This window comes from Coturnix japonica, chromosome 1 (assembly GCF_054131305.1).
Source record: "Coturnix japonica strain WE chromosome 1, WE-NBRP24, whole genome shotgun sequence".
Lineage (NCBI taxonomy): Eukaryota > Metazoa > Chordata > Aves > Galliformes > Phasianidae > Coturnix > Coturnix japonica.
In genome coordinates, this window is record NC_140663.1 from 84,540,922 (window position 1) to 84,564,383 (window position 23,462).

The 23,462-nt window shown below is 44.1% G+C and overlaps 1 protein-coding gene across 4 annotated transcripts in view; it reads left to right on the forward strand.

The window, feature by feature from the left end:
• The first annotated feature begins 256 nt into the window (after positions 1 to 256).
• GJA8 (gap junction protein alpha 8) overlaps positions 257 to 23,462 on the forward strand; it is a 40,630-nt gene continuing 17,424 nt past the window's right edge. Inside the window, exon 1 of one of the 4 annotated variants that reach the window (XM_085527203.1) lies at positions 257 to 327. The gene's annotated coding sequence lies outside the window, so the exon portion shown is untranslated. Of the gene's footprint in view, positions 328 to 11,448; positions 11,536 to 11,642; positions 11,721 to 23,462 lie in introns of those variants that run through there. The other 3 variants (XM_085527187.1, XM_085527198.1, XM_085527192.1) reach the window with 3 other exon arrangements.

Below are 23,462 nucleotides of genomic sequence, written 5' to 3' on the forward strand. Positions count from 1 at the left end.
TGATCTTACGCAGGCGGCATTGTAAGCACAACTTGGCTCAAGTTCAGCTCTTCCTCTGGCTCCCAGCTACTCTATTTTTAATGAAGGAATTTGAGGCTATCAGAAAGGAAGTCAAATTGTTTTAGGAAAACAATAGAAAAGCAACTTAAAGTTTATTAGCTTCCTGCCCAGGGCCTGGGACCAACTTGTCAAACTTATTAGAGTGATGGCAGAGCTATTTATTTAAAAGGGCCAGCGACAAGACTCACAATTTCATTCCTGTTTAGGCCTTGGTGGAAACAAAGGAAAGCCATAAAATAATATCTGAAGGGAGCAGATGGCTAACTGGTAAGTGGTGCAAGCAAAGCTGGCCTCTGAGCCATTCATGGTATTGACTGGTGCAATGGCTTCAGTTGGATTTGGTTATCAGGTGAGTGCCTAGGTCTGCATTCACATTTCAGCCCCATCACCCCAAATTCCTTGTTGTGGTCCAATTTTCAGATCAAAATCTCCCACTTAAGGTTGTCAATATGGCAGGAAAAGGTCTTCATTTAGAGCTACTGAAAGGAGCAGAACAATACGGAAGGTCTGTAAAACAGCCAGGAATAGAACCCAGGTGTCTTTGATCGTGTTAGACTTGCTGAGCCCCCCAACTATAAAAACATTTATATCCTTCAGAAGCAGCTGCAGTCTGCTTCTCTGTTTAGCTGCCCCAAAGTAGAAGCGCCATTAAGTCATTGAACACATGCAGGCATGCGGCTATGGAGAAGAATAGACAACCAAACTGTTAAGACTCGCAAGCCAAAAATGTCCATGCTGCCTGACCCTTTTTAAGGAATTTCATTATTGGCAAAGAAACGAGAAGAGAATAGAACGAATTACTGAGAGGCACTTACAAGCTCTTCTTAATGAAAAACCATACCCGTTTTTCAGGGGGCTCTCTGCTAATTGAGATTTTACCTTGCTTCCCAGGGTCATATAGGAAGAACTCACCTCTCCTTTCAGTGGTGCAGCAGTAGTCTCTAGAAAGTCACACGCTGAGAGGCACTGAGCGCACAGAGCTATGCATGAAAGCTTTGAACAACTCAGTAACCGCTTTTCAGATGAAAGGAAGAAGATCCCACCTCAAAAATTCTCTTCCTACTCCTCCTCATTAGCTTAAATAAAAGTGGGAATGCGCAACTACAGTGATCTCTGAGGCCTGGGGCAATAGTGCATCTTGCATTGGCAAGTGGTAGAAGATTTGTTTTATGTTTTCTTTTAATTTAGCCAGGTTAGATGCTTATTTGAGGGTCAAAGAGAGTGCATGATCTCTGGAAAGGCCTAGGAAACTGCACCTTAAACTTAATCGTTTTAATGTAAATACAACTGCCTTGCATTTGCATTCAATTTATACTTATCTTGCTTGTAAGGTATTCCTACAGCTTTCAGGAAGTTTCTCTAATTTCTGTCCCTTAGAGATACTTCCTTGGTAAACAAAGCAGCCAAAAAAAAGCTTGGAAAGTGCCATATCTTAGTTTATTACAGTCCATAGACATTTACTTATTTTTCACTACATTCTTAAGTTGCATTGATTTCAGGGAGACTTGATAGCCTTAATAACAGAAGTCAACTGCTCTGCAACGCTAACCAGGCCAGTTTTGCTGGGGGAATTCCGAGCAGACAGCAGCTAGCCAATATACTTTCTCAATTGCCTCTGTTGTAAGGGATGCCACATGTAAATCATGTGATGGTGACCTGACAAAGGGAAATATTTCTTTTGCACTTATTTGGAATCTGTGTCATCTGAACTGGCATCATATAATTCATACTTTGTTCTAATAATCAGGAACCCCATGTGTATGCTGTGAGAATCTTTATGTCATTTGCTCACGCTGTTGGACTCAGTAATCCCTGAGGCTGGGATCCTGCAAAGGCTTGTAAGTGATATAGTTACGTCTTGTGGCCATTTATGTGCGTAAGAGTCTCTCTGTGTACAAATGTCTTTGAGTGGACAATGCTGTGGATTGTTGAAGCTCCTGTTTTTCCTACCAGGAGTCATTCTGCTTTCCCAGAAGCTTCTGGGATGACAACGGTTGCCAGCCAGATGGATGTATGGATGCTGAGGAATATTTCACATTGGTCAGCTGCACATGTTGCCATGTGGGGCCAGTGGCAGCAGCTGGTTCCTGGGCTGTGCTCTCTCATAGAGGGGTTAGATAGCTGTGGTACTGCCACATGTCCCAGCTGTAAAGCCTGAGCTTAGAAAAAGGCTGCTTCAGTAACACTATTATAGAAAGAATCGCAGACGTGTGTCTGTTATAAAGAAACCTAGCTTTGTAGTGTGGTATAAGGACCTTGGTCTGCACTAGACATTGCTGAGGGCCAGAAAAATCAAGGCTTGAGCTATCTCTGGAAGTCAGCTTCAAAGGAAGAAGCAGTAAAAGGATATGAGGGAAAAGAGACGTGCTTGAGTGGGGGTTGGTGAAGCTGAATAGTAGCAGTCTGAGTTACAGAAGAAATCTCAGATGGTGCTTATTGCTCCCAGCCTGCTTGTTCTCTTCTGTGATGGTATGAAAGCATTTCAAGACATAATCTCCTGTGTAAAATTAAGAGCTTAATTAGTGCACAAATTTCTGACTAATAGTTCTCACTAATTCTATGATGTGTGTTGGCTGGATTCTGAAGCCTTCTGTGAACAATGACAGTCAGAGCAAATGGAGGAGGCAGGAGTACACTGCTGGCCCAAGGAGAACAGAAAGGTACATTTTACATTAGGAGACCAAATATTCATGTGCTACATGCACACACATGTATATGCAAACAGAATAAAAGTATATTTCAGAAGAAATATGCTTGGCAAGAGCTCACAGATGAGCCCAATTGCCAGCAATGCCGTGGTGTACAGTGAAATTCTGCTTCCACAATGTGCCATGAGGTCAACTAGAACCATACAAGGGATTCTCTGACGCTCATGCTGCACCTTCAGTGTGGCTGCATGAAGGCAAAGAAACACAGAGATTCATTCAGCACCTATGCATTAAGATGGTGTCCTGAGTAGTTTCTAGAGGAAATCTTGAAAGAGATTTGTATTCAGTTTTGTATTCTGTGAGGGTGAAGGATTTGGTCAATTGAAGTCTCCTTAATTGTATTTCTGGACACCTGGTTTTCCTGGTTAAATGCAGAGCCCAGCTGCCCAGGAGAGGTGACAGTCTGCAGAGGAAGCAGGTGTGTGTGTTAGTCACTGACAGCCACAAAGGCGAGGAAGTGGCTGCCATCACCTCTCCGCCATGCTGGAACCACAGGGCTCTACAGGTGGCCATGACAGCATCCATATGTGAAGCTGTGAGGACTGGCATGATGCTAGGGAATCTTCTGAGCACTGAAGTATTGCTGATGGTCTAAGGTAGGGCATTCTCCACTTCGATTCCAACATAATTTCACTGAAGTTTTCTTGCCTTACTCTTAATAAGCAACCTGATGCAAGCCTGCTGTAATCCTCACTACTGCCTGATGTCTATGAATCCGGGCACTGCTTTCTCACCAGAGTTTTGCGTGCTGAATGTTCTTCCTTTTATTGCCGGTGGAGGTTAAGATGAAGAGCAACCAAGGGGCACGTAGTAGAATACGGTACTCAGAATTGCTAGCCTGAACTGAGTTGTTTTTTCTGTGGGTTTCATCTCTGATCTTGTGAGCTGCTGGTGCATAAATCTGGTGATAACACCTGACAAGTAAGTGGTGTCAGCCAGGGGTGTGCTATATTGCTGGTGCTTCTTTTTCTTTCATAAAAGGGTGGAAAAGCAAGGGATATTTGAACTTGACTGAAACAAGTGGAGGTAGCTATACGTGACAGAAACAAGTGGAGGTAGCTATATGTGACTGAAACAATTGGAGGTAGCTATACATGACCGAAACAAGTGGAGGTAGCTATGCATTTATTGTTTTTAAGTGAAATCTTGCAGTTTCATGGAGTAGAATCATAGAACCATCATGGTTGGAAATGACCTCCAAGATCATCTAGCCCAACCATCTACCTACCACCATTATTTCCCCACGCAACCATGTCCCTTAGTGTCATATCAAAACATTTCTTGAACACGTTTGGTACGTTTGGTACTCAAAATACAGATTTGATAAGAAAATACAGATTGATTTTTCTTGAAAAAAGAAAAAAAGCAAACCAAAATGGAGACGTGATAAAAATTGTGATAAAATCTATTACAGTCATGAGTAAAGTTCTTCCTGGTCAAGGATAATTTCTGTGGCTTTCTGTGCGTGTGAGGAAATGAAATGCCTAAGCAACGCATGCTGGTATGATAGATGGCTTTTGCATGTGATACCCATGTGATTGGCATGACGCTTTCTATAATTATCCTTTGCCTATCTGAAAGAGAGAAATAAATTGGCTCTTTCAGATCAAAAGGAACCCAAGTCTGGTTTCTGACAATGCTCTCAGTATTTAGGAGTGTTGTCACCAAACCGAGGGCACTGCAGTACGTACCCACTGAAAGAGCATTTCAGAGCGGTAGTGGCTAAACCATGCAGTATTGCTCACAAGAAATAGAACAGGGAAGCCTTGAGGTTGCCTGCTGTTTTCTCACTCTTCCCACACGTTCCTCTCAGGCCAACTTTGTGAAGAAACAAGTCTCCATCTCAGGGGGAGAGTAAGTAACAATTTAACACAGCCGGGAAGAAAGAGATTTTGCGATGTGCTGCATGAAATGCACTGACATCTGGTAAAACACTCTTAAATAGCTTCATCTGCTGGAGTCAGCATTTCTAACATCAATAATTTTGTTAGTGACAATCAGTAAGGTCTGAGATTTGTTGGAGGAGGATGGGTGGCTGCACTGGCACAGGAAATCTGAAGAGCTTTGAAGAATGCTGATAGAAAAATGCTGAGGCAGCATCATAGTTACTGAGTTGAGAAATGTGAACTTCTTTGCAGACTGTTGGGAAAGCACGAGGACTGCCGCCTTCAGAGAAGCTGTTGGTGTTGTAATGCCATGAGGCTCCACAAATGCCACAATCCAGTGTAAATCTAATACCAGGCTTCAGTGTTTCTCTTGAAACTACTATGGCTGGCCCATACTGCTCACGTGAGCTGCTTTTTCTTGCACTCCCTACAATCCCATCCCAAAAACCTTTGAGAGGAGGTCTATTTCCATTGCTGTCATACAGGTCTGGGCAAACCCAAGCCAGCCTTCCACTCATATCCGTTCTAATCCAGGCCACACAAGTTTCCTTCCACCCAACCATTCCATCTCATTTTTCCTCCTCTCTTCAGATCCTTGTGATCATCCTTGCACTAAAAATACCTTGCAAAATCACTTCATATGATTAAAAAGTATTAATTTCCACTTTGAAAAGTGGAACCATGTGGAAATTCCAGCACAGGACTGACACAAGATTGTCTTTCAGCTACTGATGTGATGTGAAATCATAGCCTGCAGCTGTGTAAGCAAATTGACCAGCATTACAGGAACCCACAAAGAGGTTGATGGTGATCTGCGGATTGGTATTGGGTCTGCTTGTGCAGGTGCTGACCTGAATGGGAACTCACATTTTGTTTCCAAGTGCAACAGAGCTGTGAGACAGTTCATCTGAAAGATTATGCTATGGTTGGAACTCCTGTACTTTGTCCCCAGGTTTTGCATAGGCTGTCCTTGCCTCTGGACTCTGGTTCCAGTTAAGGAACGTTTGCTTGGAGTGGTTCACAGAATGATGTTTTTCATGTAAAGTGTTGAGGGATTCTTCGGGCAGTTGTGCAGAGCCATCTCTTCTGCACTGTAAGATACCATGCCCCAAGTCTTGGGGGAGTGCTGGCCTGGATTTGTGTGATGGAAACAGATGATCTTTAAAGTCCCCTCCAACCTAAGCCATTCTGTGAATAAGCTGAAATGGCTGGGATTCAAAGCAGCATGGTATGAGGTGAAACTCACGGGAGGATAGTAAGCCTCAGCATTAGCAGAGGAAGCAAATCCATCTCTTGGTACTTGAGGCTCCTGAATAATCTTAACCTTTAGTGGAAAACTTGGAGGAAACATTCTTGTGACCCGTTGCTTGATAAGAGGCACAACTGCCCAAATGTGAGGCTTTTCACTGCAGGAAAAGATTGTCGGGTTTAACCAATATAGGATGAAAAGGCAATATCTTAATACCGATGTGAGGCTGTTCTGCTCATTGGCTCGGAGAGCAAATGACACAGTACAGCGTATGTCTTTCCACCCCTCCTCAGACCCCAAATGAGTTGCTTTTGTCCACAATGCCCTCTGAGAGCTGCAATTAGTGATGCTAGCACCTGATCCATCCTGAGGAGAGCATCATTGGCCTGGAGAAAAGTGCCAGAGAACACGCAGACAGTTAAACAGCACTGACGACAGCTGGATCATATTGGAGTCTGTGCCTTGGCCCTACTGTCTTGTGAGTTATAGACATACCTACACTGAGGGCAAGATAGGTTTGGAATGGAAGGAGGGTTGGAAATATGATCGTGCCACTGAATTCAAGGAGAGAGGAACTGTTCTTTAGATTGCAACCTGATACATTTATTGGATTGCTTTTTGGACTGTGGAATAATGAGTAAGAAGATGGATTCTTTAACTCACAACTACCAGAGTGCATGGATAAAGACATGATGGACATCTTTGCTAAGCTTATGACCTGATGCAGTAGCTGCTCTGCTGATCTCTGGATTGAGTGTGGTCTAGTGTTGGAGCGGAGTTTGTTTTCAGCTGAGTGGCTCCAGTCTGCAGTGTCTGTGGTGCTGTGTGGGCTGAGTGAGCCAGCCCCCGGGCTTCAGCTTCCCCGTCTGGCACATGGCTTGCTCTGTGCTGAGTACAAGCTGGCATGGAGGTAGGATAAACAACCAATATAACAAAGAACAGTATAAATAGTTCTGAGATAACAGCAGAGGGTGTTCATCGATGAAAAACAATATTTCTGCTATTGTGGTTCTTGCAGAAGATGGTCTATGATCTAAATGTCTAGCTTAGTTGTTCATTTGTTACAGACCGAAGGCAGAGTATCTGCCTGAGTCCTGACTGCCTTTAAACTTTGGGAAGGTTAAAAATGATTGGAAAGAATGAAACTGAAGCAGCAGAGCCTGCAAAGAAAGTTGGTATACTTATATATTCACACTATAACCAAACTGTGCGTGCTTACACAGACACAGAGAACATGTCCTATGTCAGAAGGTCCACTCTGCAGTGCACTGTGTGCTTTCATTTTGAGTGTCTTTGGAGAGCATGTACATGAGGATGTTTGTCCTATCAGTGCCTAAAGGAGTTTCATTTTTTATTTTGACTTATTCATAGGTGAAAACAAGACTCCTATACATGTATACATACACCTATATGTATATAAAGTGGTCACATCTGAGTGTAATGCAAATGAAGAATAAACCTACAGAGAATGTAAAACCAGCAGCCTGCTTTACAGCCCTAAAGGGAACCAGAAATATTTTGGCTGAAAACCTGCTTAGTGGTCACTGTTTGCCTCCTACTCAATCAAATCAAATGTGTTTAAGTACTGAAGTGTGTTGCTTTTAGTGCATGTAGAAGTGCCAGAGAGACAACAATTTTGCATGATTCCTGCCTGGAGCTATCGGGAAACTGTATAATGGTCCATCGATTCATTTAGTAGAGACCTGTGTTTTTCAGGATAATAGGTTGCCAGCACACGGATAGTTTAAATGGAAACGATGTATGCTACCATATATTTGGTTCTGCTGAATTCCTGTGATGGCCATTGCAGGTTGGAGCCCAACCTGTATGCAAAACCTGCTCAAGCATGGTGAAGACATGGGTGGTGACCCTCTTCTCTGTGCTGTGCCACACTGCTTACAGAACCCAATGGCTTGTTTCAAACTTGTGTGAATATGTATACAGGACCTTCCACTGCAGCAGCTATGGGGGCCCAAGGAGAAACCTGGGTTTTTTTATCAGGCTGGAATGTTTTCTTTCTGCATCTCTCTGAACTCACTGAAGCCTGAGCATCACTCATAAAAAATATTTGATCGGCCTTATAGATCTCATTCATGCATTCAAGGCCAGGCTGGATGTGGCTCTGGGCAGCCTGGTCTGGTGGTTGGCAACCCTACACATAGCAGGGTGGTTGAAACTGGATGATCATTGCAGTTCCTTTCAAACCAGGTCATTCCATGATTCTATGATCTCAGAGAAAGGCTCTTGGTTCGAATGTCTTTCCTTCGCTATCAAACACACCATCTCTGGTTCCCAGAGACCTCTCTACTCAGCTCAGTGATAAAAGCACTTTTTAACACCATAGCTGCTGTGTTCCCACGCCTGTTGCTGTCATGAGCGAGGCCAGTCTTAAACAATAGCAGAGGAATAAAGAATAGCCTTGCTAATCAATATCCTGCCTAGACGCTGAGTCAGGTGGCAGCTTGGGCCTCTTTAAAATTCCTGCATTGTTCCTGATTTTTCATTTGAACCGGTGTGAGTTTTTATCTTTAAAGAAAGAAAACACATGGGACCAACTGTCTCTGCCTGCTGTGCTATTCCCTTCCCATCCACCCCCACTCCGTTTCGGCATCTTTCTCCTGTGGTAGCACATGAGTGGGGGGTGGATACAGCACTTGTTGTTCTGGACCTTTTGCTGAGTGTGATGTCCCATGGTAAGAAGAAGGTAGCAGCGGCGTGAATAGGATTCCTGAAGTCATGTACACCTAGAAGGCTTTGGAGAACTACACCTTTGACACCTATGCGGGCTCATATTTTTGTGATTGGTCTTTATTTATATTCTTATGGCAAGAATGCAGGCAATTTCCTAGAAATTTTTTTTTTCACAGATGAATGTTTGGAGCTCTGGCAGGGTGCTACGACAGCCTGTGTAGGAACAGACATTTGGGAATCTGACAACGACAGTATTTGCTAAGACAGACTGTAGCTCAAGCTCTTGAATCCTTGTCGGTTGCACTGCAAGTATATTGCAGAAAGAGAAGGAGTTCAGGGTGGCTTTATGTAATCTCTCCGTCTCGCTGGGCCTGCAGGCCAGTTGAGGGCTTTATTTGGTTCCTGTCACAGCCCAGTGTCACCCCCAGGCTGCTCTGGCTGGCCTAGAACAGGGAGCCGGTGGCTGTGCTTTCCCCTTGCCACAAGGCTTGCATCAAAGACTGCCAAAGAGGAAGGTCACAAATGCCCCCAAGATTTTCTTTAAAGCTGGGGAGTCTCTCAGAACTCGTTGTGGCTCTTTGGCACTGCTTGACTCCTGCTGAAATGCCCCAGCAAAGAGGGAAAGCATGGTCCTTGCTGTGCCGCCAGGCAGGAACTCTTGGAGCTGGAAAGGGAACTGGTAAGGGTTACACTTGTGCATGTAGATCCGAGATAAGGGCTGACCTATCCTTCACCCCAAACCGAACTCCCTGAAGCTCAAAGAAGGTATGGAGACCTTGTGAAAATGCTGGGGGAAACCTGCCAGGCAGGCAGACTTAACAGGTCTTGCCCAGGGCTGGGAGCAGACATGCTGTGAGCAACCCTACCTCAGATGCTACTGCTGCAGACAAAACCAGGAAGGCGTGGGATTTCTGCAAAACCATGTACTCTCAAGAGCTTGCTTGGTCCCAGACTAAAACACTTGAAGGCCAGCAACAGAGACAAAGGACAGAGCTGAGGGCGCCTGACGGAAGCCTTGATCCAGAGCAAGGGTGTAAAGCCTGGCTCCCTGGGACCGGAACTATGAGACTGCTGCCAGGGCCCAAACACCTGCTGTGGGGCTCCCTTGACAGGGAGCAGGGTTAGCCCCATTCCTGTAGGCATTCAAGGGCAGGTTGGATGGGCCCTGGGCAGCCTGAGCTGGTGGGGGGCAGCCCTGCCTATGGCAGGGGCTTGGGTGTGAGGATAGGCTTTGAGGTCCTTTCCAACCCAAGTGGTTCTGTGAGTCTATGCCTGTGTCAGTCAGCATCCTCTCTGCATCTCCAGCAGCAGGCAGTCTCCTAGCACACGCTGCCCTTCTTGCACAAGCCATGCCCTACCTGCAAAGAGGAAAACGCCTGCTGGGCACAAGATGGCAGGGAGGCGTAAGCAGGGAGGAGGCAGGCCACCATGGCAGGGCATACACTGCCACCAGCTTGCACTGACAGTGGGGAAGGAAACTGTGCTCAATAAATTCTTTCTTCTTTAGTGCAGATAGTCTGTGACATAGTGGTATGTGATACAGATGGTGTCACAATCTCTTCCCTCGACCCCAGCAAATATAAGGCAGGGCAACAACCACAGCATGGCAAGTCTTCCTCTCTAGTAGCTACTCAGCATGCCCCAGCTTTGTACAGGCAGAATCTCTGGAGGTGAGCTGAGGATTTATTTCAGTCTTGGCCTCTACACAGATGCTGCTGGTGAGGATTGCATTAGTACCAGCTGAGAAAGGGGATGGTTGTTGCAACCACACCCATCCCACAGGAATATAACAGGGTCCATTAGCTCACTGTATTGGTTGTTGCTGCTTGCTGTGTGTTAGAGCTTGTTTGTAAAACAGCCAGTTTATTGGTTCCCTAAAGCAGTGTTGCTTGGGCAGCTGGATCTCAGCTGTGACAGCTCCAGTGGAGATGCCCTTGGTATGAGAGTGGATCCTTATTACAGATGTTTGTAGAAGAGACTGCTGAGTTTCAAGCTGTTCTGAAATACTGTGACCACTCTGTGGCCACTTAAGCTATCTCTGCTGTTGCTCTGCAGTTACTGGTCACCATGGCAAGGATTGTGCTGGGGTGCTTTGACTCTAATGTCGTGCATTGCTCTGTAGTGTGGTTAATACTTCAGGTTGCTGGCTGCTTGTGTGATTTCCAGCTTGGGGATTGTGCCAATAGTTGCACAGTAGAAATGAGTTTTTTGTGAGCCTCTTCGTCTGCTCCTGAAAACCCAAAGGAGGCAGTCTTAGGTTCTAATCAAGCCATTGGTCAGGGCAGGTTTCCTAAGCTCTGGGTCTCCCTTGTTCATGGGGTTAGTCTCTGTGGGTTGAATGCCAGGTGTTCTACTGGAGGCTCTGCTCAGCTCCAGGCAGAGAGCAGGAATGTTTGCCTGGGAAAGCAGTTGTCTGGGGGAGTGGATCTCTCAAAGGGAGTTCTCCGTTCTGGGAGGGGGTGGTGGGAAGGAACTAAAGCAACTGGGCTAACCTGCTATCAGAATATCTGAATGATGAAAAATCTCTTTAATGCTCACTCAGGGAACCTGATTGGGTTTCATAAGAAAGGATTTGTTCCCTATAGGCCTGATGCTTCCAGAGGAGACGAGCTGGCTGTCACAACTCTCAGCTGTGTACCAAAAAGGGAGGGTGAAACGTGCAGCCTGCCAAAGCAGCAGTTGGTGAGAAGGCGACTGGGCTGCACAACATCAGCACACACATGGTTGGTGGGGAAGCGCGAGTCCAGCTTCAATCCTTGTCAATGGCACCTCGTTGACTTTTAACACTTCTTTATCGTGTCTGCACTCACCTCGTAGCAGCACTGATAAAATGCCATCACTGGTGTAATCTCCTGAGCAGCTCTGCAGAAAGTGCTGCAGAGCATGAGAACCTGAATCGCTGGCAGCCGGCAACTGGTGTGGGACTCCAATCCAAATCACGGTAATAAAGCAAAGGCTCTAACCTGAAACAAGGCTGGGGCAGAATAACTTCTAAGATGTGTCGAACACCAGCGGTGCTGATCTACTGATATGGTTGGCATGGCAGGACAGGAATGTTGTGTTAGAACAGGAGTTTGCTGAATTTGGAGTAACCGTTGCTTTTCAGAACCTGCTGGAGTTGGAAATGTAAGCTGTCTGATGTGCTTGCAGGGTATTAGTACTTAGGGTTATAAGCACTGTGGCGGTGGGAATGACTGTGCAGGTTGTTTTATTCTCCTTATTTCAGAAGTCTCTATTTCTCCCTGTTGGGGTATGAAGTAGTTCTTGTACTAATCTGAATTATCACTAGAAGTGGGTATCATTTCTGATTATCTACCTGTAGGCCCACAGTGATTAAAAGAGCATGTATTATTATTATTACGAACAAGCAGCTCGCAGTGATACTCCTGAGACTTACGGGTTTGAGCTAAGGAACGCTGTATATAAAAACTCAGCTACTACTGAACAGGTACATCATTTTGGAACCTGTAAATGATGTCAGACTGATGTACAGCTCCTCACCGCTAGAGGAGAGCTGTAGTGGAATTGGTTGCAAAGAAGCACTTTCCTTTTGAGTGGGAAATTTGGGTGTTTAAAATGTTGTTTGAAAATAATAATCCCAGACCTATTGCTTTTCTTCTCAAACTGGAGGCAAAAGTCACAAAGCTACAATTCCTTGCTGAAAAAAACCTTCTGAAAATAAAATGAAATTGTGCTGCAGACTTTTTGTCAAATAACTTGGAGATGAAGATCTCTAATTCTTGTTGGCTGAAGATGCAATTTCATTTTTGCTGGCCCAACTTTTTTAAACACTGAAAGTTGAAATAAGGGGCTTCTCCATTGGAAGAGGGATTGTCATTAAGAACAGATGTTTCAATGAAAGATTTCAGTTGGACTTGCTTCTTTAGTCTTCCATCCTTATTAAGAAAATAATCTTGCGTATATTCTTTTCTTCTTTGGGCTACAGCTCTATTCCGTGCTGTTATCCACTGACTTTTACAGTTGTCCATCTTTTATATGGCACTGGTCCTGTAGTCATCCTTGCAATCATTTCCATGTGCTGCAGGCTTACTTCAGTTTGCTAGAGTCCAGAAGCAAATTGGACCTCTGTGCATCTTGCTGTCAGTGCCTAATCTCATACAGGTTTTCAGAGAAGACGTACCAGGTCAACTTGTGCACAGTGCAGGAATTATGGTGTTGTGTCCAGTGTCTAAAATGTAGGAGGTACATTTAATTTCCTTCTTTTCCTGGTGGATGGGAAAGAGCATCTAGCTCACTCACCTCTGAAATATGCTGTTCTGTGAGATGGAGGTAGCTTTGACATTGATATCTGCTCAGTGAATCAGAATAGCACATGGAACTAAATGTACTAAATGCTAGGCAAAGCTGCTATGGTAGTAAATAGTGGAAATGTGCTTTCTTCATATCTGTTATGGTTTTGTAATTTGGTTGGTGTTGGTATTCCACATCAGAACACCATGCCTCATAATGGGAGTAAAGGGGACAAGTTTTTTTTCTGTGAACTGCCTTAAATGGGCATGTGGGGAGGGGCACCGGAAGGGAAGTGAGGAAGGGGACGGGGTTGCTGGCCCGGCTCCCTGCGAGGAGACAGCGTGGTCAGAGCTTCCTGCCTTCCACAGCTCCATCGGTGAGACTGGGGACTTGGTATTCTCTTTGTTGAAGCTCTCTTGTTGTTCAGCGTTATTAGGTTATTAAACTGCTGTTCGTTCTCAGATCACCTTTTCCTCCCTCAATTTTTTTGTTAGACCTGGTCGCAATCTCCCTTCCCTTCCCGTCTCCCTAACCACGCCGCACTGCGTGAGAGAAAAGGGGGGGGGGGCTTTTGTTCCTGCTGCCCCGGTTTGTGCCCACTGTCCCGGAGTGAGCTCTAGAGAGAACTCCGTGACAATATCCTTCTAGTAACCTGCCCACATAAGACCAAGACTGATGTTTTCCCTTTATCTAGCTGCTTGGTTATTTATTCTCTGGATGTTTTAAGGAGCTTCCTTGTCACATTTGGTTAGATTTCAACCTGGAAAGTCCTCTACCCTTGAAGGGTGAAGCAGTTTGCCTGAGAAATTTGAGATTGCGGGGAAAAACTGTTAAACTTTGTTCTTTTTCTTTCCTCCCATCCCTAGTTAGGTACTGGAATAGGCTCCCCAGGGAGGTGGTTGAATTGCCATCCCTGGTTGTGTTTAAGAGCTGTTTGGATGTGGTGCTCAGGGATATGATTTAGTGTAGGGTTGTTAGGGTTCTGGTTAGGCTGCAGTTGGCCTTGATCTTCAAGGTCTTTTTCAACCTGGGAAATTCTATGATTCTAGTCTTGCAAAGTATATTGATTGGTGGTCTGTTGGATGATGCCACTGCCAACATGGCTCTTTTTACTTTCTTTCTGGAGTGCTTCTTGACAGGAACCTTTGTCGTTGTCTCAAACCAGGAAGGAGAGAAAGGTGGTGTCAAGGCAGAAGTCAGGTCACTGTCTTCCCATGAGCAGCCTGTGCGTCTTCTCTTCAGGGTGCTGTTATCTCCTGGGGTTGTTCTGCAGCGCACAACACCAGCCGCCTCTGCACTGTCCAACCTGTGGCAGTGAGAGGATACAAATTACTAGCTGTGCTACTGCTGTGCTCAGCAGAAACCAGCTCACATTTACTATAGTCCTAGTGGAACTGTTCACGCCAGCAAAAATGAAAGGAGAAGAAGGAAGAGGGAATAGAGAAAATAAAAAGCGGGACATGGAGATAATGGGAGTGGGGGAGTGCCCCTGATGTTATAATGCCACTAGACTTAGAGATTTCTCTAGCTCCTGCTGTGCTTTGTTAAAAACGAGGCTAGTTAGCAGCAGATGTGAATGTAACAACAGAGAGGAGAATGAGAGGAGCTATGAAAAATGTATGAAATAAGTGGATTCTGTTACAGATTTTTAAGGGACTTAGAAGCAGCCGTTTTCAGGTTGTGGCCTGGTGCCTGCACGTGTCAAGTGATTGGGATGCTGCACGAGGTAAGCGGAGTGTGCCGCAAGCAAAGCATGTGGCCATGTCATCAAACACAGAAAGCAGAGCAGTTGGGTAATTAATTACTGGAACTGCTGAGGGATGATGGTGCAGCTGAGTGAAAGATGTAGCTTAGCAGTAGGCACTAATGCTGCAGAAATAGGGATGGGGATTCACATAGTTAAGAATAAATGGATTTATGGGAAGTGTAATGGTGGTTATCTGGTAACCAGAAACTTAAGTGATCAAAGAGTTTACTAAGCCCTTCTGACTTCGCCTCGCTCTTCCAAAAATATATCATAGCTATGTGGAAGGTCACCTCCCATCCGTCCTTAGATGTTAATCGCCCTCTTCAATATAGGTGGCCTATCAGATTGCATAGGCTGGGCAAACACTGGGATATATGATAGCACATTTGCTGAACTGGGGGATATAAAGGTAAGATTGCTATCTGGAAGGAAAAGATATCTGTGAGTGGAGGCAAGATTCCTAGTCTCTTCAGCTGTTTGTCCTGAAAATGGAAGGGGAAAGGATTTCAAATTCCAGAAGCCCTTGCAGGTTCAAGGCTATAAACAGGCTCTTCCTGTATGAATCATAAAGGATCTAACAGTAACTATGAGATGCTTGTTTTTCCATACAGTCCAAATGCTACTAGAGTACACTTTGTAAGGGGGTGAAGCTCATCAGTCAGGGGGAATGAGAGCACCCAGGGCACCAAGAAGATGTGTACTGAAAAAAGAAACATGGAGTAAAGAAGACGAAATGAAAGGGTTGGTCAAGCTGTAGCAGAGAGAGACAGGCTAAGGAGTTAAAAAGAGAAAGATGGAAAGAGGGAGGTAAATAATCAGGAAGGTATGGAAGAAGAATTACCAGTGTATCTTACCTGGGGAAAAATGTCCCAGGTGTGGAATACCTGTCATACATACTTTATTCTTATTATATAGATAACTATTCTAAAGGCTTCTATGGGGGCAAATACACAAAGTTCTTGCATCAGCCTGCTCAGACAGTTGGGGAAAGCATCTTTCCAGGAAGGTTTTGTGTCACTTGGACCCTTTGCTTACAACGAACAAAGACACTGGATTTCATTCCTTCTTACACATTGATCTGCAGTGAAATGGGAAAGAACAGGCACTCCTGTAGATACAGGCTATTGAGACTCCACTGCAGATGGAAAAGCTGCATGGTTTGATGTCAGATCCATGAGCTCTTCATCGTGGGAGGGTGCAACTCACCTTTTTCCTCATGGATCTCATCAGCCAACGGTGTTGCCTCACCTCATTCATTACCCAACAAGCGCAGATACTGTTAGGAGTTAGTAGTTTGTGCAACGCACCTGAAACAATCAGGCAGTGGGAATGCAGTCAGCTATTCATTTACTCCACAACTGAAAAGATGTGAGTTCTGTATAACAGTGTAAAGGAAAGTTTCCAACTGTCTAACCTCTTGTTTTGACTTCCCTTTGGCGTCCTCCTGGGCCCCAGTTCCTTTAAGAACTGAAAACATGCATTTTACTGTGCATTGTCACCAGCTCCTGTGATGCAGTGAAGTTAATCCATGTGCATAAGCTTTGCCAGATGAAGGACTAGCGCTGCAGACACTTTGAGAACAAGTTATTCATGTTCCTGTGTTCTGGTGAGAAATTTTATGGCTCTGACAGACAAGATCCCAGCAGCAGTTCAAGAATCATAAATCATTTGCTTTTATCTCAGCCAGAGAGGGAAAACTGCTGTTTAAGTAGAGGACCACTTATGGAAACATGGATTAGGTGGTAACTTTTACTTTCAAACATCAAATTAAACAAGGTAGACTGAATTAGGAATAGGTAGTGCTGGCATAGGGCTTCTAGAAACCTGTGGTGGTTCTTGTAATGCCAGCATTAGAACTTTACAGGAAATGTGTCACTTCCCAAATGGATGGGGTTATGCAATTGTAAGGGGAAACAAATGTTTCAAAGTTGGTCTCTTGTTGCTGTATATTATTGAACTCTACAATCAATCACCTGAAAGACAGTGAAATAGTCATTGAATGGTAATAGTGAGTGAAAAATCAGCAAGGCAGTAAATAAAAAGAACATTGCAATAGCCCGGATCACTTGGAAAGATGCATCCAAGCATAACATTAGTTGTTGCAAGTCACACGGCAAAGGATAAGGAATACAGGCTATGCTTATCAGTAAGTGAGTTTGTCTTGGGCAGCAGTGACAAGGAAGGATGGGGACTGGAGTGGCTCAGTGGCTGACAACAGAATTCCAGGATGGTGCTGTAGCTGGGGAAACATGCAACTTTTGGTAAATAACTTCAGGATGAATAGCTCTAGGAGAGACTGGGTGTGTGTATCACTTAGTACTAACATTGTCACTTCCCATGTACTCTAGTGCTTTTGTTGGTGGTTCCTGGATGGGAGAGGTTTCAGGGAATATGCCTGAGTTGTTAGAGTTGGAAATGTGCCTTCCAGTGAAAGAGTTCAAGGAACTGAAGGGAAATAAAGCTGAAGGCTAACTTTTGTAATGTGTATATATATACCTATGTGGGAAACAAACTTGTTGTTCCATCAGACTGAAGTGAAAAAAGAATCAATGACTGATTCAATTTGAAACTTTTAAAGCATCAAAAGAGAACTGATTTTTTTAGCATCGCATGCAATTAATCACTGGAAAAGCTTACTGAGGATTGTGGAGGATTCTTCATGGGTGGCTTTTAATTTATCTGGAGTCTTATCAGAAAGTGACACTTGTGGAGATGGAAAGGATTTCTGCCAAGATTTCTGGCCCAGGTTTTCTAAGGTGTGAGTCTGGATGATCATAGTAGTTCTTTCTGCAATTGCTGTCTGAGGTTGTCTTGCTTGTTGGTAGGCAAGTGGTTGAGAGTTGGGCCTCAGAGCAAGTGAAGAAGCCATCCCCCCTCAACCCAAGCTGTTAGTCTTTTTCACCCTGCTCTGTACAAACGACCTGCAAACAACCAAGCCAAGTCACTCTTGCTCTTTAATCTTCAAATCTTATTGCTCCAGTAAGTAGCTCTCCTTGACCCCACTTTGTTCCTGTTTCCTATGTAAGCATCTACCCCAGTCATGTTCTGTGGGATCGGCAGCCACCTCCACCACTGAAGATGGTGGAAGTGAGTACCAGTGTTTCCAAGAGGAGCTGCCATCACTCTCAACCTGCCACCAGCCTCTCATCTCCAGAGTCCTATTCCACTATATATGCTGCTCCCAAGGGTTTGACTGTGTTGTACAGGATGGGAGAAGACAGAGGCCCCAGTGTGAGCAACAAGGCCCCTATCCTTGTTGGGAGAAGGGTGCATGGGCTAGATGCATTCCCCTCACCCCTCATGTTTTTTTTTTTTTCTCTCACCAATGGGCATTTCTGTTTGTTTGTGTAAAATCTATAGAATCATCTAGGTTGGAAAAGGCCTTTAAGATCAAATCCAACCATTACCTAACTCTTCAAGTCCATTGTGAAACCATGTCCTTAAGTGTTGCGTCCACACATCTCTTAAATGCCTGCAGAGATGGCATATGTTTTCTCATCTGAGAAAATAGACTGACAGCCTTCTTTCAGGAGAGTGACGAGTTATCTCCTCAGTCTCCTCCAGACTAAATCCCAGTTCTGTTTTCTGATCCCTGCATCAGCTTCATTGCTCTTCCCTGAATGTTTCCTAGTAACTCAGTATTCTTGTAGCGAGCAATCCAATCTGAACACAGCATTCTAGCTGTGGTCTCACCAGTGCTGAGTAGACAGAAAATCACTTTCCTGGCCCTGCTGGGTATGTTATTTCTGATATAAGCCAGGATGCCACTGGCCTTCTTGGTCACCTGGGTGCACTGTGGGCCTAAATTCAGCTTGCCACCAACCCAGCATCCCCAGGTCCTTTTCTGCTGAGCAACTTTCTAGCCACTCTTCCCCAAGCCAGTTCTGCTTCATTGAGTTGTTATGCCCAAGCGAAGATCCTGGCACTTAGCCTTTCTGAATGTCTTGTGGTTGGATTTGGCCCATCAGTTTACCCTATCCAGATCCCTTTCTGTATTCATGCGATACCAGGGTTTTGCTTTGTTTCTTGTTTTCTTCCTCACAGACTTACTCTGTGGCAAAGCTGTGTGTGTGGATATATTGATGGGGGTAACACAGCTGTTAGAAATTTGTGATGAAAATGCTGGGAAGATGTGCGGTGCCATAGATGAGGCTCAGGGCTAGAACATGTGCCAGCAGAGGCTCCAGGCCATTGTGTGCAGTCAGCATGTGCAGGTATTTCCTAAGAAAATACAATGGCTGCTACCCAACTTTGTGGAAGAAAGCCAGGAAGGGCAAAGTGTCCCTGTGGGTACAGGAGGGTGCTGGGTGGAGCCTGGTGAGGGGGTGGTAGGCGGGCAAGGAGCTGTGAATGTGACTGCTGTGGCCACACAGAGTTGGGAAGCTTTTCTACTTGTGATTTCACCTGGACTGCATGCCAACCTCAGCACACAATGTTATCACTTTGAGCCAGCACATGGTCAGGACGGCTGTGTTAGTGAAGTTGGGGCCCCAAGAGACTTCTCCAGTCTTCAGCTTTTTGCTTTGAAGGCTTTTGCCAGAAACATATCATGGCATCGTTCCCTGGATTTGTTTCCAGTGGCACTGGATCGCCTCTGGTCATTGATAACCTGTGCCACCACAGCCGCTATCTTGTGGTGAGGAGTAAAAATGAACAGTTTGGTCAGGAACTGAAGCAGGGACCTCTGCTCTACCCCACCCCTCCCTGGCAATCTGTGCTGTTCTTGGCTGTTTCCTTATCAAGGCTTTATTACTGTGCAAAATAGCTGAGTTAATGACTCAGAAGGAACACTTGGTCCCTACTGTGCAAAGACTATGCTGTTCAGATAGAGACCCTAGGAGATCTTTCCCCTCCCTGTAGCCCATGCAGCTGTTGAAAACTTAAGTGATCTTGGATAAATGTGGTCCTTTGGTTTGCAGTTCTATGGCAGTGGGTTCCATGGGTCAGAGACACGTGTTATGTGTATGGCCATCTTTACTTTTGCCACTGGTAAATATCTTGCCTAAAAGGGACATCATCAGAAGCACTTGGCATCTTCACAGCTCTCCTTACATGGCAGTCCATGGAAATTTTATCTTCTCTCTATGAGGCTGTTTTCTCTGAGGTCAGTGCTGCCTCTAGAAGTTGCAGTCTGAGCCTCCTCCCTGTGCTAGGAGGATGTCTGTGTTACTTTTTGAGTCTCTTGTTTCATGAATAAGGTTCTCCTTGTTCAGGCTCGTGCTTTCTGCATCCTTTCTTGAAAAGAAGATCAGAAATCAACACCCTTAATTCCTTGGCAGTCTTTACTTTTCCCAGGACAGATGTTTCTAGGATAATTACAGGTTTTCCATGCTTTGACTTAATAGGCAATGCACTCAGAGTGTAACTGCACTGACAGTTTGCAGGAAGTGAAGTGGTTCCAACCTCTGTCATCTGAGATTCATCAGTGACTAAAGTCTTTGTTTACAAACTATAAGTTTAAATCTACTTGCAGGAGAGTCATGTGGCTCTCAACAGGCATGACAATAGATACAGCAAACTGTATCCAAGTTGAATGATCTCTGAGAGTGTTTTGTGTGTGTGTGTGTTTTAGGAATGCGATCAGTGAATGGCTGGTCATAAGTCTCTATAGGGCCACTGGGTTTACTGACAGCTCACCGATATCAGTTTGTACTCCAATAGAGCTGAAACAGTACTGCAACAATCAGGAGGTTGCTGGCATCTTTGTGCTGGACAGATTCCAGACTGCTGTGGGCAACTCAGATGCTGATACCTTATACCCTTTGAAACAAATGCACCTAGGTGTTTTGTGGGTCTTTTTTAAGCTTGAAGGAGATGTGGAAGGAGACAACATTCAAGTAGTCTCTCCGCTGCCCTTTGATATGTGTATTATGCTTGGGCAGCATGTTTATGTTTACCTTTTTTCTTCGAGGCTATTCTCATTCTGCTTGTCAGTAATTCTGGTCTTCTCACTTCTCATTTGCTTCTCACGTCATCCTGTGTTCTTCAGACCACTTGCCTTATATGTATGTTTAGCGAAGACAAAGATAGGTGCCATCTTTCCAGAACTGAAAGATGAGAACGTTGCTTGCTGATGGGATCAGCTTTTGAAATGCATGAGCAAAAATCTGCTGGATGATGATGCATGTCACCACCCGTGACACAGCTTCCTCATAGACAGTGCGTTATTTCTGACAAAAAGACTAAAGATGGGTAGACCTCAAATCTCAAATGATCAGTTCCAGGTGAGAAGACAGTCCTGGGAGATATGTTCTTCATTTGAAATAGCAGGTAGTTAAAGTAAGAAGACTTCTTTGTGCTAAAGCAGAGCCGTATTCCCATCTCACAGTGCCATGCAGAGGGCACTAGATCAGCTGCTCCCTTTTTCATATTTTAGAGGTCTCCTGGTCTTATTAAACGTTTTATATTATATATAAATATATAAATATATATATATATATTTATATATATATATATATTTTATATATTATAAAAAAATGCAACTGTTTTTTTCCGGATTGTGGACTAAATATATCGTGATGTTAAAGACCAAAACCCTCCAGGATCTTGGTACAAACATAGTTAAACTTAATTACTTTTCATTCTTAATTGTATTTTGGGACCAGTCTGATAGGCCATTTATAATATACTTAATGACTATTATCTTATGTCAAGCAAGTCCTTAAATCAAATTGCCATGTGATAGAAGGGAAACTGCCTTCCAGGATCTGAAGTAAACTGCCCCAGTTTTGCTATATTTAACAGTGATGTAAGCAGTTTCCTTAGAGAAGATTATCAGCACAGTTGAATGGGGTGAATTTTCTGTACGCTCAAAGGGTGATCATCCCTACTTACGTTTTCTTCCTTTTTGCCTTTATTCCTCATGTTCTATGTTGGCCATTTCATTATTTGGTTCAGAACTGAGCTCGTATCACAGGTTTGTAGTTATCTGTGAGTAGGCACAGTTACAACACAGTTGTACCACGGACACACCTTTCTAAATAGTCTGAACAAAATGCCACATTGCGGGCTCTTCCTCCTCTGAGCACCCAGAGGTACAGCAAGATCGACACGAGTAGCGCAGAGAACTGTTCAGTGGTTGGTTGTTTTTTGTTTGTTTGTTTGTTTTTTAATAACGAGAGTTTCAGTGCAAAGCATCCTGTCCTGCTGACTGTAAAGTACCTGATTTCAGTAGATGGTATCGAATTCTTCTGAGATGATATTGGAATAGACGTGTCATCAACCATGTCATCTCCATTGACTCTCTTCCTGGCAGCAGGACAGAAGCTTTTATTGATTTCATCTGTCTTGTCTGCATTATTATTGAGCAATCTAACATTTCCATCTGATAAAGAATCAATACCACGATTAGGACTCATTTTATTCTTAATTTACTTTCAAAGAAAAAAAAAAAAAAGCTTTGTCAGTGTTTTTTTCCCCATTTTACCTCCATCATCAGTTTTTTGGTTTTTTTTTAATTCCCATCCTCTGGTTTATATTCAGCTTCTCCTCTGTTTATTTGTTATGTGTTCTACTTATTTTAAAGCCGGCCCCACTTCTCTTTTAAATCTAGTCGTGTTATTTTCTTTAATCATTACACTGTTCTTTCTTTACTGTGGGTTGTATACTTTTGGGGACTACTAAAATGTTTTTAAGCAGTTCTCAAGCATTATCCACGTTTTCTTCTTTAAATACTGGAATTCCCATTGTGGCTAGGAAACGGGCCTCTTAAAAGCACAGTGCCTTCTAAGGCACTGCCTTAACTTTTTGGACAGTTTTTTCTTTCCTTTAACAATGCTGTTGATCAGTAAACCTATTACCAGTCTCTCATCTCTACCAGTACTTTACCCCTTGGGTGAAGTGAAATACAAGTTTTTGGTCATTTTGGATTTCACTTAGGTTTGTTTTTTTCTCTTGGTAGTGCTCGAATAACCAGTGCTCCCATATATCACTATTGCTGAGTTGTGTGCCGCAGACCTAAGTCATTGCTCCAATTACCAGGAGACCAATTCACAAATATTTGCTAATTAGGAAATCAGAAGTCACAAGCATCAGAGCAGGTAATGCCTTTCTTTTTTCTAGCCCACTTCTGCCCACTCAATCTTTGTTAAGGCTGCAGGCATCGATCATAACGCTGAGTCACACGAGTTATTCCGACATCTTTTCCAATTTCTTATAGCTGTAGTCTTTTGGGCAGGCAAAGCCTCGCTGAATATAAAATGGAAAGGGATGTCACAACTGTATGTGGCTGAAGTGGATGTATCAGAATGGACTCAACTTCTTTATTGTGCTTCTGTAAAGGTGGACACACTTTTGAAAGGAAGAGGTGGGACCACAACCTGATATGCCCAGCACTGCACAGCAGAGCTGATGTGCAGCAGAAGGATTGAAGCCAGACCCGCTGCTCCCTGGACTGGAGCCGTCTGTGGCCCAGGATGGAGGACACCCAGTGAGTCTTAATCATAGAATCATAGAATTGCTAAGGTTGGAAAAGACCTTAAGGATCATAAAGTCCAACCACAACCTAACCATACTACCCTGACTAACAGCCCTCTGCTAATGCTTCTGGTAGAAGGATCATGTTCATGCCTAGGCTGTCTTTTTGTTAATATTTTCACTGGGAAGTAAGAGGACTCCAAGTGATTGCACTTTACTGGTAGTTATGAAAAAAGAAGTCTTTTCAAATGGGAAGCCCTTCACCCCTAGCATCTATATTTTCTGTACACAAACAGTCCCTGCCTCCCTCTATCTCCCTGTTTGATAGTTTGAGGCCAAATTGTCTCAGGGATGCCCAAGACCTTTGGATAGATGATTTATCTGGATGAGCAGGTTATCTTCTAGATCAGGAAATGAGAACGGCTGGCTTGACAGCTTCCAAGTTCAATAACCTC